Consider the following 10,389-nt stretch of genomic DNA (forward strand, 5'->3'; position numbering starts at 1 on the left):
ACGGAGAAGTGAGCGAGTGCGACTCAAACCGGCCAGTTCTCGATCGGCGGTTTTCGGGCGGAAATAAACCAAATTTCGAGCCGAAAATTGTGTTCTGGGTAGTTCGGCTCTCATTTGCCATGTACAACTAAAAACCTTGGCGAACATAAATACCCTGCCAGTGTCCCTTTAAGCCGCTAGCCGACGTCGTCGGCGCCGCGATTCTCAAGATGGCGGCGCCCTTAAAAACGAGTCTACGCGTTTTGCAAATTCATGCTGCGCAAACGCACATGGAAATCGCAACGGCAACTGTACTCCGCCTAAAGTCTGGTTCAGAGACTTGCGACTGCTTGCGACGGAGTGCTTTAAAATTTTTTGGGGTCTCCTACGAACGCACTGGCGCCATCTATAGGGTGACAATAGAACACCGAGAATTTTCGCATATTATGTATTTTTGTTTGTTATTTCTTGCTAAAAAAATATTTTGACATTGTTATGAGCTACAGCATTCTCATACATGGGGCTTACATTTGACCTCGCTAATACTGCAAAGCGTTCGGTCTTGTGAAATGTAGGCCTCCTCGTAGATGGCGCTAGCATGCCAGTGTGTCCTCTCGTCGTAGTAAATAAAAACACCTCGGCCGCAAGAAGCCTGAAGTGTGTGAGCCATTCTTAACCTATGTTGTGCACAGCTATTTTGGGCAAAATATGTTTGTTTTTTTTTTGTTTGTTTTTTTTTGTCTGCAAGCTTGCGGTTTTAAAAAGCCCGAAGAGGCCAAGGTAGAGCAAAACTTGACGTCCTCTGGCCAAAGTCTGGTTACCCTGGCCCTAATTCGGCAAAGAAGTGCCAAGGGGGCCTTCGCTGCTGGTGGTCTGGTTGTCATCTGGTATCTTTGGGTCTGAATCGCCAAACAATTGCCGGAGCTTCACTTCCCATTGTTCGGTTCCCATGTGACAACTTTGGGCCTAAATCACCTAATACTTTCCAGTTTTGTACTTCAGTGCTGGATCGCTCAGTTAATACGTTGCATCTTCACTTAAGCCTGGCACCTTGGGAGTTATGTGGCGAGCCAGAGAAATGCCAAAGGAAAAGCACTCTGACGCTAACTAACGCCTTGAAGCAAAACCGTATTAGGCCCAAGTTAGGCCCCTAACATTGCCAAGCTTGTGCCAAGTGCGATGTTTCTTTGGCGTGGCTGGCCGCCCAAAAGAAAGTTGCACAATCGTACTCAGCTGGAGTGGCAGTAAGGTTGGCGTGTAATCCTTGTATCCAGCTAGAAAACACGAGATTAAATAGCCAGCTTGAACCTTTGGATCTCCAGCTATAGGCGTGACGTCAACAGTTAGGCGTACGTTTCTGTCCAACGCAGATGCCCCAAGGCTTCGTGGACTACAACGAGTATGCCAAGGCTTGCGTCAATTCCGAAGGGAGCATCAGAGCCGAGGATATCTGCAGTTATAACAAAAAGGTGAACGGCCTTTGAACGACTCATGCATAAAAGTGGCACAGAAGTCCCCCCCCCCCCCCCCCCCCCAAACAAAAAAAAAAACATTTTTGAAGTGCCTGCACACTGGGTGTTTTGGCGAATGCTTTCAAAAAATTCCTAAGAGTAGGGTGTTTAAAAAAAAGGAACTATATTTGGTTAACTAACTGCCAGGCACGGCGGACGTCAGGGATTGCTATAAAACTAACTAATTAGCGAAATAATTAGCTACACTATACTTATTCATTTTTAAATGCTGAAAATAAACATATGGTTCTAGTTAGAAACTTGTTGAGCATCATCGAGAATAAGTCATTTATTTTTTCAGCCACTTAAAGCATGCGGAAAGCACGGGGGTACACGAGAGGTACCACTCACGCAGCACGTACAGGGACGGATAAAAAAAAAAAAAAGCGAATGATATTCATATCCTTCGTGTTCTTAATTACAACAAGTGTTAATCAGATTACTTTTTTTATCATGAGTGTAGAGCAAATCACTTTTTTCCGCTAAACGATTTTAATACAATGTTGCTGAAATACTGCGTAATTCTAATTGATCTTTGGCCCTTCAAAAAGACCGGGTAAATCGGTTTCTTGACGTATTGAACTACGATTTGTGACCGACGATGGCGTACTTTGTGTACCAAAATACTTCAAATAAGTATAGCTTTCCGAATATAGAGTAAAAGTTTATGAGCCTGAAGGCCCGTTCACATACTTGGAACCGAGTAGGAACGACTGAGACAAGACCGGACTCTAAGCCTTTTCTGATGGCTTGAGACCAGCTCCGAAGCAGCGCATCCGGTCCTAAGCCTTCACAACAGGCTTAAAAATGGGTATTTTCTCAGTCGGTCGTACTCGGATTTAAGGGGCCTTAAAGGCCCGTTCACACTCTTGCGACTGCTTGCGACGTCTTAAACCTGGGTTCCTTAAAACTTCTTAAACCAGAGAACACACTGGCGCCATCTATTGGGAAGCAGTGTAAACTCGGCTGTCCGGCATATTTTTTCTTATTTCTCGCGCAATATCCTTTCTTTTTTGGCTCGCAAAACTTTTGTCAATGTTATAAATGAGCCTTTCTATAGGTATTACGCACATTTGACCTCGGAAATCCCGCAAAACCTTCGCTCTTGTGAAATGCAGTTCCAGGGTCACCGCATAGGTGGCGCCACAATGTCAGTGTGTCCCCTCATTTTAGAAACATTTAAGAAGTTGTAAGAGATCTCGTCTCTCAGGTCCGTTCACACTCTTGCAACCGAGTACGACCGAGAGAGACCAAACCGGTTTTTAAGCCTCTTGCGATCTCTTAGGACCAGCTCCGCTCAGCGCATCCGGTCCCAAGAAGTCTTTCTCGGTCGTACTCGGTCGCAAGAGTGTGAACGGGCCTTAAGGCTTGTTGACACACTTCCAACCGAGTTCGACCGAGAAAGACCAGACCGGTTTTTAAGCCTCTTACAACGCCTTAGGACCAGCTCCGCAGAAGCGCCTCCGGTCCTGTCTCTCACGGTCGTACTCGGTCGGGAGTGTCTGAACGAGCGACCGGCTCCGCAGCAGCGCAGGCGATCGTAATCCGTTTAAAAAGCGCTCCTGTCTCAGTCGGTCCTACTCGGTTGAGAGTGTGTGAACGGGCCTTCAGGTCACTACCTAAGACGGCAGTCTACGAACGAAAGACGCCTGGGTGACGAAACACCCGAGAACTAGCGGCTGGTCTTGACACATAGTAGGATTCGGTGTTTTTTTTTTTTGTTTGTTTGTTTTCGTTAAATTAGGAGGGTGTTTTTCGGAGCCTGTTTTTGGCTGGAAATTCGGGGTTTATGGGAGTCTATTTTCGTTAGCTTCTCGATTCTCCTGAATTCTGAGTTTAATTTTATTCTTAAATAGTTAGAAAGAGGACGCACACATAGGAGACGAAACAGACGAGGTTTTCTTTCAACTTCGACTACAAATCTTCACTCTTACCTGCCTCCATCTGTCGGCTTTCGCGCCAATCATACGCCATTCCTTTTCTGGCATATATCGTAGGTAACGAAATCGGGCTCTTGATATTTTGCTCCTCGCTCAGGTAAGTTCCCCATGAAAATGTTCTACACAAAATGCACCATCTTGTGCCGCTTCTATGCAAAATCTTAGAGCGATGCGTTAAGGAACCGAGTTCTGCCGCTCGTTCAAAGGGTAAACGATATACATTTGATTCGCATGGTATACGGGAAAGTAGATGCATAGACATCTGTTAGAAGGTAAAATGAGCCTTATTGGATGTCGCCATATTGTTTCTGGCGGGGCTGTATCGTCTGCTACTCAAGTCTAGGGGAATGGATACATAGGATTTATGAATATTAATGGCTGTGCCCTAGATAAGTGGCGGTATACCTTGCGCCATCTAGCATTAAAAAAACAAAGTACTTTCTGCCCACGGTGGCCAGACGAACTTTCAGCAGCGCGGCTGCTTGCAAACGTGTATGCCCGTGTGACGTGTTGCAGCAATCTGAAAGCATTTTTCGCTTAACATTTTAAGGACATTTTCTAACATTACGTTCCACATACACAGATAAAGTATTTGCTGACGTGCTACAGAAAATCCATTAACCTGGCAACGGTACGTGTTGATTTGAATGTCTCGCGCTATAGAGAAAAAGAGATGTTCTCCGTGTGTCTTTGCGGTTAATGCTTTTTGCTGCTTCGGGATTGCTTCCTCGGCTTCCTTGTTGGCTAATTTCGCAATATCTTTGGCTTTAAACAAAAACTATGCAGTCCTCTTCAAAATCACCTAGCAAGATCACACGTCGAATATTTCTATCTATAATCGTTTTCACCTCAAGAAAAAAAGAAAGTTTTGCGCATTGTTCATACGCCGTGAGAAGTAGTTCTTACAAGATTTTGTTTTTCGACGGAAGAAGCGAAGCTTTTGGCGTTTGAAACGTGTACGCCTTGATAAGATGACATATATCTAATCTGAAATGCGCCTATGTATCTTTATTCTCTTCATAAAGTAGTAAAGGGGGATATTAGTAATCCTCCGCGAGGGAGCGAGACCTCTTTTACCGCAGAGGTGAAAACCGGTCGAATTCTGTCTAAATGTTTCTTAAACGGTCCGGCGAACTTTGCAACGCGCCAAGTCACCAATTCGGCAGACTCTAGCGGGCGATTTGAGGCGCAGCCAACAGCGCGGTCAAGCCTATGGCGCTGGCGTAGCCAACATTGAGCTAAACGTCGTCACCATTGCCCCTTTTTGTTAGTTTTAGAGCGCAGCTCTTAGGCGCCCGTTTCCGGCTTGAGCGGCGTCGCCGTCGGCGTCGCCGTCGCCGGAACCGCGCGGTGCATTATGGCTAAAATTCCCCGCTAAATCTAGCAGAAAAAATTTCCCCGCTAAATCTAGCGGAAAAAATTTCCCCGCTAAATCTAGCGGAATAATTTCCCCGCTAAATTTAGCGGAAAAATTTCCCCGCTAAATCTAGCGAAAACATTTCGCCGCTAAATCTAGCGGAAAAAAATTTCGCCGCTAAATCTAGAGGGGAAATTTTGGTCTCATGACGGGGAGTCACGTGACCTGGGGAGTCACGTGCCCCCTCCGAGGTCACGTGACCTCGGAGGGGGGTACGTGACTCCCCCACGTGACCCCCCCCCCCCCCCCCCCCGAGAACACGTGGCCCCCAGTACCCTTCCCTCCTCCTCCTCAAGAGCTGCGCTCCAATTCGGCGTTACAGGGAGTTGTAAACGGCTTTCACTTTTTTTACTTCTCCGGGCAGGCGTAACGAATGACGTCAGCAACGTTTCCTCTCCGCGCTCAGCGATGTCCAAGTGATTGGCGTAACGCGCCTGCGCAAAGCGCTTCTTGGGAGCCGTTGGCTTGCGCTAACGAGTTATTCGAAAATTGACTATAGGAAATTGCCAGGACTTTACATTTACGTAACATGAGACATGATAAGCGCTATCATTACTTATATCTTCTTTCTTGTCGCTTCGTGTAATGTTTATATACAAACCTCACCTCTACGCACCCTTCCCCCCCCCCCCCCCCCCCCCCCCCCCCCCGTCTCTTTCCGATATTTTGCAGCCTGACGGTATCAGCAAGAGCATAACAAACCTTTTCGACCTATTCGAGGTAATGCTCCGTCTAATATGCATTGGCGTTTGGATATAGTGACATTTCCGCATCTGATCAATACCACATTAGAAGACAAGGTCTGCGCCACCCCCCCCCCCCCCCCCTCCCTCCCAAGCATCATCACTAGGGGTGTCGTGAACTTTTGTCGAACCGGGTTGTTAGGTCGAACTTCCGGGTCCGACTGGTTCGAAGCGGTTCGACGAACCTTCAGTCTTTTAACCAGATTCAACCGGTTCGACTTTGTCTAAGTTTCGAGAATTTTTTTTGAACAGTTGCAATTAAAAGAAACTAATTCTAATTTCTGAAGAAGTGAGTACCTTCATTTTTTCTGCACAGTCTTAACTGAAATAACCAATCAGCGCTGCCCTTACTTCATCCCTTAGCCATCACCATCCAATCCGAAGCCAACTGGCCAGCCTATCGCGCATCCGCATAGCACTCGAACCTGAATCGAACCTTTGTCGAAACGTTTCACTAGAAGTTCGAAAAAGTCGAACCTGGTTGAACTCGAACCTCGACCGGTTCGCGACACCCCTAATCGTCGTCACTAGTCGCATGCATCAGCATCGCCACCATCGCTCAGCCGTTACAAAGGGAAAAGCCACAACATCCAATCCAATCCAATCCAAGTGTCTTCCAACGAGCACGACCCTAGCAGGCGGCTGTGCCCCAACACGAACCCGTCTGCAGCGTTCGTCTTTTACAGGGAAGTCCGTCGTTTACAGGAAAGGTGAGGCAGTGGTCGCGCTTTTTGGCCACGGAAAACAGGACCGTTGGCACAGTGGTGCGTTCTGGTAAAAAATCGAAACTTGCAAAAGAGTCGAAACCAGATCTATGTGGAACGCGTTGCAAGTAACGAGTCACTTGTAACCAGTTACTCTTTTTAGGCAACGAAGTAAGCGCTTTGTTAATTTTTGAGCGAAGAAAAGAGTAACCTATTTTCGTCACTTTTTCACGAAGAGGCAAGGGTGTTTAGTTACATCTTGAGGGTAAGGAGAACAAAGCTATACTGTCGAGATCGCTTATAACGGAGACAACGGGAATCGGAAATCACTTCGCTATATCCGCTATTTCGTTACAACCGACTTCGGTTATAACGAAGTGCAAAAGAGAATGGGAAATCGTGATCGCTTCGCTGTAGCCGCTATTTCGTTATAACCGATTTCGGTTAACGAAGTGCAAAAGGGAAAAGGAAATCGTGATCGCTTCGCTGTAGCCGCTATTTCGTTATAATTGACTCCGGCTAACGAAATGCAAAAGGGACTGGGAAATCGTGATCGCTTCACTGTAGCCGCTATTTGGTTATAACCGATTTCGGTTAACGAAATGCAAAAGAGAATGGGAAATCGTGATCGCTTCGCAATATCCGTTATTTCGCTATAACCGATTTTGGTTATAACGAAGTGCAAAAGGGAAAGGGAAATCGTGATCGCTTCACTGTAGCCGCTATTTCCTTATAACCGACTTCGTTATAACCGGTCTCGACAGTAGTTCCCAAGCTAGTTCTCATCTCAGCTCGCGCCCGTAGTTTACATGACCAGAAAACGATAGATGGATCATAAAAGGATCTGCACAAGGTATGTCAGTAAGGCCACGACTTTGCCCGAATGAAGACGTTAAAAAGCGAGGAATGTTTACCCACCACGAATATTGTAAGCTCCTACTGAAATTATAAAAACGACACGTTCGGGGTAACGAGAAAATAACGCGTTATACTTTTAAACTGACGTAACGCGTTTCTTTTAAGTCACGGTAACGAGTTACATACTTCGTTACTTCCGGAGTGAGTAACGTGTGTCGGTACGTAATTGTTCTATTTCAGTATTGCGTACATCTATGTCCCAAAAGGATTTTTTTTAATTTTTGTTTGTATTTTTTTAACACCGTAATGTGCTTCACAACGTACCTTAATGCTTTGTGAAGTGGGCTGATTTAGTAGTCGTTTTTTGGTATTTTCCACAACCATTTTAATTAAAAGCCCATCTTTGACATTTTCAACTATAAAGTTAATAACTCAAAAGTAAGGAATAACCGACGTATACGAACGTTCATCGTTTTCTTAAATTGGCCCTTCGGCAAAACTGAATACTACATCTACGAGGTTTTTTTTTTTGTTGTTTCTTTCGATATTTTTTTCAGTAAAATTTGGACGTGTTCGAGAAACACCTCCTATAAGTTCTAGGAGCTTTAAGCTCTTGGGTGTCTTATCTAGATACATTTCATGGTCCTGAGAACCCAGAACGACACAGTTAGGGTCCTAGATCATGTCGGTAGAATGCAATCTCATAAACCAACTTCTCCTCTAGTGTGAATTAAATCCGCCTATTAATTCTCGCAACCAACATTTTAAAAAAGTTGTGCATGGTGATCCTTGTTTTTGTTCTTTTATCAGAGAAAGAGTTGTTTTATTTAAAACGAAGGAAAATATGTACGTGGCATCATGTCTCATGAGCACACTGGTCAAATACCTAAATATATATATTAGGTTTTCTTCCGTTATATAATATATGTTTGTTCCCCTCCAAACGAAGTTACATTGTCAACTCTTGATTTCGCAGAAATGTGTATGGAGAGAATTCCAGCCAAAACACTTTGGCTACTGATGAAAGGGATTTCATCCACGGTCCCCTCGCTGCGCCGCCTGACGACTAACCCGGACCGTCCTGCGTAAACAAAAAAAAATAAAAAAAAAAACAAGAAAACACTCCAAGCAAAACAAACAAACAAAAATTCCTCGAGTCTCCAAACACTTAAAGATATGCAATAAACATGTGCTGTTTGGTGTGACCCATAATATCTCAGATTTAGAAGTCCCTATAGTCACTTCTAAATGTCGATACTGTAGTAACTAAATATCGTTACTATAGTAACGATATTTGCGTACCAACAAAGGTACCCAACCTAGTTCTCTTCCCCCCCCCCCCCCCCCCCCCCCCCCAGCCTGTACTTTCCAAGGTCAAGAAAACGCTACGCTAACAAAATAAAAATAAATATATTAAAAAAGGTTCTCCACATGTTATGTTTGTATAGCACAATTCCCCCCTAATCAACGTGTTTAAAAGAGAAGAAATAGTAACGATGACGAATATTGGAAGCGGGTACTGCTTCAAAGACGACAGATTCGTAGAGAAGAGCAAAAAAAAAAAAAAGAAGTGTTACCTTCCAGCTGAGGCAACACGCTTCATTTGAATCGCAGTAACGATTAACGCACTCATTTACTTTTTGAGTAAGTAACAAGTAACGGTATTTAGTATTTACCCACCTAATTTCAGTAACATGTACATGTCTGCTGTCGGCTCTATTCCCAGTGGTTTTCAATATGAGTTTTATTTTATTTTCTTGTTTTTTGCTTTTGTTTTTCTTTCTATGCATTCGTCCAATTGCCCTTTATTTTCACAGGAGGTCTGACAAATGGGTTTTAAAGTTTCTGGGAGTACAATATTGTAATTTGAATATTTTATACGAGGAATTAAGTTCCCACGTGTACACATCCACCTCATTTGTTTGTTTGTTTTTCTTCTCTTTTTTACTGCGGCGAGACTTACTTTTAATGGAGATTATAATGTTAAATCTACTTAAGTTTTAAATAGCCACATTACAACACTGCATATTTGTTGCGGGTGAAAACGGTTTCTGAAACAATTTATGAACTTAGTGTCTGGCATAGTACTAAAATACGTGCACACCACTAAGTTGAATAGTTATAAATGTAGAAAAGACGGCTTTTCGTATACTGTATACGACAGCTCCCGCGGTAGCTTACGCAATCACTTAGGGAGCGTATTGAGCAGGCGCCCGCAGGACCCGCAATCCGCAGCCTGCGGTCGAAGAAAGGTCTATGTTCCCCTGGCCCGCACCCCGTAAAGAATGCGTTATCATTCGGTTTCCCTTCGCCGTTTTGTTAGCGCAAAACAACCGCGTAGGAGGCTCAGGCAAGGCCATCTAAGAGACAAGGCCTCTTGTAACGTCATCAATAAACGAGTCACGCAGCGTCCCCTACCGTGCGTTCGCATCGCTCCAAGCGCGTCTTGCAGCGATTCACAACGAGCGCGGCAATGCCACAAGACGCAGCGTTCAGCGGTTTGTCGCGCACCCTTGTCGAGTCTGAGCGTGTTTGCTGCTTGCAGCCAGCCGGGGGCCTACTAAAGTGACGTAATACGCAGGCCTTGTCTTCCACGTCGCATATGCGCCGCCGGCGCCACGTACCAAACCGCAGAAACTCTTTTCGACACCAGCGATAGCTTCTGGAGTCTGCCCCCGTGGCGGTTGTACGGGTTGTACGGTACGAAAAGAGCACCTGTCGTTGCTTTTCTAGCTCGGAGTCAACTCGAATACCCGAGACTGGATGGAGGAGAATGGAACACAATGACAGAAGGCACAAGCAACGACAAGATTAGGTAATTAAACTCGAGGAAGAAAAGGAAAAGGGATTAATTCTCCATACCAACCCGCTCGTTCTGTCCTAATAAGATTAGGTAGTCGTCCTTATGAGCGCTTATAACAACCGCGTATTTCCGCTGGGGGTGTAGCTCAGTGGTAGAGCATTCGACTGCAGATCGAGAGGTCCCCGGTTCAAACCCGGGCGCCCCCTCAACGGATTTTTTTTTTTTTTTTTTTTATCTTTGCTTTTTATTTTTTGTATAACCTTTTGCCGAAATGCCCACTCACTTTATCGTCGAAGCATGCCCACTCACCTCATCGTTCAAGCACGCAAATATTCGAATAAACCTTTAAAGCTACGCAAGCTTAGTTGCTAATTGCTTTCTTATTACTCATATTGCTGATTATGCTGCCTCACTCTTTGAAGCCTGTCCTGGTT

General features: G+C 44.9%; 1 non-coding gene across 1 annotated transcript; it reads left to right on the forward strand.

The window, feature by feature from the left end:
- Positions 1–10,089: 10,089 nt before the first annotated feature.
- On the forward strand, positions 10,090–10,161 carry Trnac-gca. Its single transcript has one exon. It is a non-coding gene; the product is annotated as a tRNA-Cys (tRNA).
- The last annotated feature ends 228 nt before the right edge of the window (positions 10,162–10,389 follow it).

Source organism: Ixodes scapularis, unplaced genomic scaffold (genome assembly GCF_016920785.2).
Source record: "Ixodes scapularis isolate PalLabHiFi unplaced genomic scaffold, ASM1692078v2 PGA_scaffold6__148_contigs__length_123643588, whole genome shotgun sequence".
In the NCBI taxonomy this organism is placed as follows: domain Eukaryota; kingdom Metazoa; phylum Arthropoda; class Arachnida; order Ixodida; family Ixodidae; genus Ixodes; species Ixodes scapularis.